Consider the following 6,791-nt stretch of genomic DNA (forward strand, 5'->3'; position numbering starts at 1 on the left):
TTTAGGGGCATTATAAGGTTCTAACACTACCCTTATTCCTTCTGGATGTGGTAGAGGCACTTTGGCCAGCTCTCTCTTCAGAAGTGTGTGTGTGTGTGTGTGTCCAAAGTGGGAACAAGGCATCACCTTTAAATCCAGGTGCAAAGGGCCCCTGTCCTGACCTCCACTCTGTAGTGTACTCTCTTCCGCGATGCAGAATGTGGACTCCACAAACTCTAGGAGACTACAAGCCCACCTTCCAGATGCCTTCTCAGTCCCTGGAACCCTGGGATTCCTTTTCCACGTGGGCCCTACCCTTCTTTCCAGTCCCTCTTCAGACCCCATCTCAGGTTTCTATTCTGAGAGCAGGCCACACCCACTGTGTACATTCCTATGCCCAGGGGGTGGCCAAGGGTGACTTTTTGCTTGGGTGGTAAGTGGGCAGAGCTTGATGGTTTGGGTTTGAGTGTTCATATGTATGCACATGGATCTTCTGGCATCGGGGAGAGGAATCAGGATGAAGGATCTGGGCTGGAGACTGGGGCTGCCCCCACCCCCACCTCTCATGGTGCCCTGGTCTGTCTAAATTGTAAATCGGAACCTGGTCTTCCAGATCATTCTGAAATTATACTTTTAAGTGAGGAGATGAAACATATTCTATTTAATAATTTATTAGTTTCATTTATATTTTTAAATATTTAGGTCATAATAGGTGAATTTCCAATCATATTCTTGCCCCCTATGCTCTTCAAATGTGGTGTGTGTGTGTGTGTGTGTGTGTGTGTGTAATTTATTTCCTAGGGACCTCTGATTATAGTAGTATTGTTGTAGTCAATGCTTAATATATATAATAATATATTAAACTTTCTCTAGCTCAACCACTGTATTTCTTTTTTTTTTTTTTTTAATCATATTTCTCTTCAGGACAAAACAGACACTATTAAGAGTGTCTATTACATCCTATGGTGAACATCAATTTTAGGTCACAGCGTTAAGAGCTCCTGGTTTTAGTCTCATAAGCTCTCTTTGAAATGACCCACCACTGGATTTCTCATGGATCATCCCAAACAAATGCTCTCTGTTGGGTCCCTTTATGCTTTCAAGCAGAGGGAGGTACTTTTCAAAATAAATGAAGGAGGCTCTGGCTGGGTGGCTCCTTTGGTTGAGAGTCATTTTGGGCACCTGAAGGTTGTGGGTTCTATTCCTCATCAGGGCACATACTCAGGTTGCAGGTTCAATCCCCTGTTGGGACATATACAGGAGGCAACTGATTGATCTTTCTCTCTCCCTGCCTCTCTCTAAAAAAATCAATAAACATATCCTCATGTGAGGATAAAAAAAAAAAGATAAAATAAAATAAAATAAAATAAAATAAAATGAAAGAAGACCAACTTCTTCTGGTAGGTTCCTTTGGCCATGAGAAATATCAGGCATTCTTTTGCCATCCATCCCCAAAGGGAGTGAACCTCAACACTTGCAGGTTCTCTTGCTCCTTAGTCCTAGATTGGTGGCTCTGGGTACAATCTCTCTCTGTTTCCTACCGCCGAGAGTAAATCTCTGTATTCTCAAATGCCAGGGCACTTGGGCCCAATAATCCCACTGGTTCTCTCAATCACTCTCACTTGGCCTGAAATCATGGGGAAATGCCCCTCTTGCATTCTCCATGGGGATGTGAAGTTGAGAAGTTTTGCAGTCCACTGACAACCCTCCAGAACAGTCTTTCCTCCCTGGCATCTCTGACATCACCCCCATTGGGCTGGAGGTGGGAAAGCATTCATACTGGCCAAACTGGGTTCCCCCTCTGGCCAAAAGGGCCCCCTAACTGGCCAGACTTGGTTCCCCCATACTGGCCAAAAGGGCCCCCTAACGAGAGGCCCTAATAAATTAAGGTGGGCAAGGCCCTAATGAATTAAGGGCCTTAATTAGCTTGCCCACTTTAATTCATTAGGGCCTCTCGTTAGGGGGCCCTTTTCATTATTTATGGACCCTTGGGGTCTTTGCAAAAGTTCTTCAATACCAGGAAACGCCCGTTTTAACATCCTATTACACTTTCATTTGAGGGAGCCCAAATCTCATGTCTGTATTTCTCCCACCATGGGCAGGAGTGGGGATAGGCTGGTGAAATCAGAAAGAACATCAAATGTGTAAGAAACATAAATGTTTAGATTTCCAAACAAAGGGAAAGTAAAGATAAAATGATGCTAACATTTACCAAGTAATGTTAGACTTACAGCAGAAGATGAAGCCAGGGATGAGGTTATTATATAAGATGCATGCCGAGGACTGTCACACTGGCTACACATGGGCCACAGATTTGCCTTTGAGTTTTCTAGTAGACACCCCAGAGAGAAAAATATACAATTTTCTCTGCACATAACAAATACACATTTGCTCAAACACATTCTTGATGTTTTATTCTGGTGATTTCATAAAGACTATTTTTCTTTTAATATGACAAGCTGCTGTGTGTTTTTAAAAATCAGGACAAAATATCCTTTTGGAGAATTCTTTCATCTGGAGACATATCTCTGCCCTCTTTGCTCTGAAAACTGAGATGAATGATCTCAAATGTGGTAGCTTGCCTTTGAATGTGTTAATATAAAATATGTTTGAAAATAAAGAACACACCACAAAGAAAAAGTGGTAAACATGTATTTAAAATAAACATTGCATTTATTATAAAAAATGGAATAAATAGGTAAAATAGTCACATCTTGTATCTTCCATTTTTATATTAGAGATTTAATCAAATAAATTATTTTTGTGTGATATTTATTGCATAAAAGCATATCAGGAAAGAGAAAAATTGCTACATTTTCATCATTCAAAACACGACTGTTATCTTACCAGTAGAAAGATATCAGTCAGAAGGTGTTTTGTCTTATTACATATTTTGTTTCATAATTATTGTCTATAGCACGAATTGAATTGTTTTGAAGTTAAAGGGTATGTAATTTTCACATACTTAAGAAATATTCACAAAGATTATAAGAAACAGGTGTTATATAACCTTAAAATTACCATAGAAACAGGCTGCAAAGCTATGCTGTCAGAGGCATAGCAGATGTGTGTGAGGATGTGTCACACATCAGGAAGACACGTCTTGGGGGAACTGTGCTGAGTGTTTTTCCACCTTCCCAAATAACAGAAATTGTATGAAGATAATTCCAAGTAAAATAAAAATGTGAAAAGGTTTTCTCAGCTGTGCTCTATGATTAGCACAACACTAGTTGGTTTTTTGTTTTTGTTTTATTTTTTCCAGTATGAGATGGAAAGACTCTGATTGTTGCTGGAGATAAATATTTGGGAGCTCAATGCCAGATACCTCCTAACTCTCTCCTGACAGTGGTCTCATAAAGTGGGAAAAAGATCAAGTGACAAATCAAACACCAGATACCTATTAGGCACTTTTGAGCTACGTACAAGACAATGAAAGAGAAAGAAGAGTAAAATGTGATTCCTGTTCTTGAAGTTTTTATATTATTGCTGAGAGATGCACAGAAAAAGGTAGTGAATTCAAGGGGCCAAACAAATTATTAATAAGAGACTGTGCATTTGTTAAATGGTTTCTATCCATAATGAAGTTAATAGGTCATTAATGGAAGGCTTTGGATTAGGGTCAAAATCAGAGGAGTGATTGCAGCAGGATTCCAAAAGATGGACAGCATTTAGATCTACACAGGGAGGATCGTGGGCAGCATACTAAGGCAGGCGAAGTAGGAATATAAGAGACAGATAATTAAGTTTTAGAACCCCAGAGTCCTGGGATTCTTTCCTGCAAAGCCCCCTACTCGGCTATGAACAGCTCATCTCTGGGCTGGTTCACACTCCCCCTCCCAGACTGAACCACAGACAGGCAATACTAATGATTTTTTCCTTAAACTGAATCTTGTATTGGTACTAGAGGACCGGTGCATAAAAATTTACACACATAAATTGTGCATACGCACAGTCCCTCAGCCCAGCCTGTGCCTTCTTACAGTCCAGGAGCCCTTGGAGGATATCTACCTGCTGGCTTAGGCCTCCTCCCCAGGGGATTGGGCCTAAGCTGGCTGCCAGTCATCCCTCTGGCAGCCTGGGACCCCTCAAGGGATATCTGACTGACAGCTTAGGCCACAGTTGGACATCCTTAGAGTTGTGGAGGAGGCAGGAGCTGCTGCACTGACAGTCATCAGCTCGGCTTGTGGCTGAGCAGAGCTCCCCCTGTGGAGAGCACTGACCACCAGGAGAGGCAGCTCATGCATTGAGCATCTACCCCCCATGGTGGTCAGTGCACATCATAGCAACTGGTCATTCCCAGTTGTTCCGCCATTAGGATCAATTTGTACAGTAATGTACAAATTTTTTGGTTGATCGCTTTCCACCCATCTTCCCCTCCCTCCCTCAGAGGTGTGCTTTGAATTTTTTGAAACAAATTTTAAGATTTTTACAATTATCTTTGTATAAAATTTACTTTTACACTTCAAGATACTGAAGTATTTTGAAACAATATTGAATATTTATTGTGCCAGCCATTGAAATAAGAATATTCTAAATTGTGTTCAAAAGACACTGAAAGGCCATTATCATGCCATCTTTGTCTTTATCCATTCACTGGGAGATGATAGAAAGTCATTTTTTCAATGATAGAAAGAACATTTTTCTAGGGCACAACTCTTCTGACTTCAGTAATTTGACATCAATCCATTCATTTACATTCTAATGATAATTGCTTATCAAGTGCAAGGTGCTTCAATAATTGCATTGCATGCATTATTTAACATAGTACAGCAACTCAATAAATATGGTAGTACATTGTTATTTCATTCTATGGTTGGAAAAAAAAAAAAGAAAAGCAAACTAATCTCAGGGTCACATGCAAATGAGCTATGGAACTAAGATTTTAACTCAGATCAGTGGTTGGCAAACTCAGTCAACAGAGCCAAATATCAACAGTACAACAATTGAAATTTCTTTTGAGAATCAATTTTTTTAAACTTAAACTTCTTCTAACTCAACTTCTTCAAAATAGACTTTCCCAGGCCGTGGAATTTTGTGGAAGAGCCACACTCAAGGGGCCAAAGAGCTGCATGTGGCTCACGAGCTGCAGTTTGCCGACCACGGACCCAGATAATCTGAGAATGAGCCCATGCTCTTGACTACTGAGTAGTCTTTTATTTGAGCTATCAAATTATATTATCATTCAACACTTTTCATTTTGATCTCAAGGATGCAATCAAGTATTTTGTCCAACAAGGGCCTAAAATTCATTTTCAAAATATTTGTTATTTCTCTGCTTTACTGATATTTTACCTCAATTAAGAAGGAAAGAAATTAATCTATGTGAATGGCATTTAAGTTTCTTTATTTTAAGGGTTTTGCCTTTAATGTGATGTAAATACACAGAGTCCATTTGGGTTGCTTATTTGTCAATATGAGTGAGACTGGCTTTGATTAGAGGAAGAAGACAAAGTATCATCCTTCATTATCCATATTCCAATCAGAAATGGTGTTGAGGCATAAAGTAACTCCAATCAGGATAGTATAAATAGAAGTTATTTAAAGAATGTAATTTTAAATCTCACAATGTTTGGGGAGCAAATTTAAAAATTAATTTAGGGAAATTTTGTCAAATAAAAAGAGGGAAGAAATTAAGACATCCTTAATTCCACCATTTAAAGATAATCTTTCTCAGCAGAAATATGTGTATTCCAGACATATTTCTATGTTTTCCATTTTACATTAAAAAATTAATCAATTCCTTTTTAATGCAGTTTTAGGCTCATAGCAAAACTGAATGGAAAGTACAGAGTTTCCATATGTCCATAGCCCCCACACATGCACAGCCTCCCCACGATGGACATCCTGCACGGAGTGGTGTATCTATTACAATCAATGAACCTACATTTGATTCATCATAGTTATCTAAAGTTCATAGTTAACAGCGTTCATGCTTGGTGTTATACATTCTTTGGGTTTGGACAAATTTATTCATAATTATAGTAGCATACAGAATAGTTTCACTGCCCTAAAATTCTCTGTACTCTGCCTATTTATCCCTCCAATCAAAACTCCATAATGTTGCCTTTTCCAGAATAGACTAATGTGCCCCAAGAATCAAACCAAAGATCTGGAATATAAGGAAGCAAAAATCAACCAACCAGAGAGGCAAAAAGAAAGAAGAATCCAAAAGTGTAAGAATAGTATAAGGAGTCTTCGGAATGGCTTAAAGCGTACCAACATCCAGGTTTTTGGGGTGCCAGAAGAAGAGAGCAAGCAGGATATTGAAGGCCTTCTGGAAGAAATAATGGCAGAAAAATTTCCCTACTTGGTGAAAGAAATAGACCTAGAAGTTCAGGAAGCGCACAGAACCTCAAACAAGAGGAATCCAAAGAGGACCACACCAAGACACATCATAATTAAAATGTCAAGGGCAAAAGACAAAGAGAAAATCTTATAAGCAGCAAGAGAAAAACAGCTAATTACCTACAAAGGAATATTGTACCATATGATTGTCAGCTGATTTCTCAACAGAACTATGCAGGCCAGACGGGAATGGCAAGAAATATTCAAAATGATGAACAACAAGAACCTACAACCAGCAAAGCTATTATTCATAATTGAAGGTCAGATAAAGAGCTTCACAGACAAGAAAAAGTTAAAGGAGTTTATTAACACCAAACCAGAATTACATGAAATGTTGAAGGGTATTCTTTAAGAAGAGGAGGAAGAAGAAAAAGATAAAGGTAAAAAATTATGAACAACAAAAAGACATCAAATGCATACCTACCAACAAGTGAATCTAAAAACCAAGTGAAAAAAAATCTGAAGAA

At 38.9% G+C, this 6,791-nt stretch overlaps 1 non-coding gene across 1 annotated transcript; it reads right to left on the reverse strand.

Annotated features, from left to right (window-relative positions):
• Positions 1-887: 887 nt before the first annotated feature.
• LOC118706229 lies at positions 888-1,017 on the reverse strand. Its single transcript, XR_004983952.1, has one exon. It is a non-coding gene; the product is annotated as a small nucleolar RNA SNORA25 (small nucleolar RNA).
• Between the last annotated feature and the right edge of the window lie 5,774 nt (positions 1,018-6,791).

This window comes from Pipistrellus kuhlii, unplaced genomic scaffold, assembly GCF_014108245.1.
Source record: "Pipistrellus kuhlii isolate mPipKuh1 unplaced genomic scaffold, mPipKuh1.p scaffold_m20_p_5, whole genome shotgun sequence".
Lineage (NCBI taxonomy): Eukaryota > Metazoa > Chordata > Mammalia > Chiroptera > Vespertilionidae > Pipistrellus > Pipistrellus kuhlii.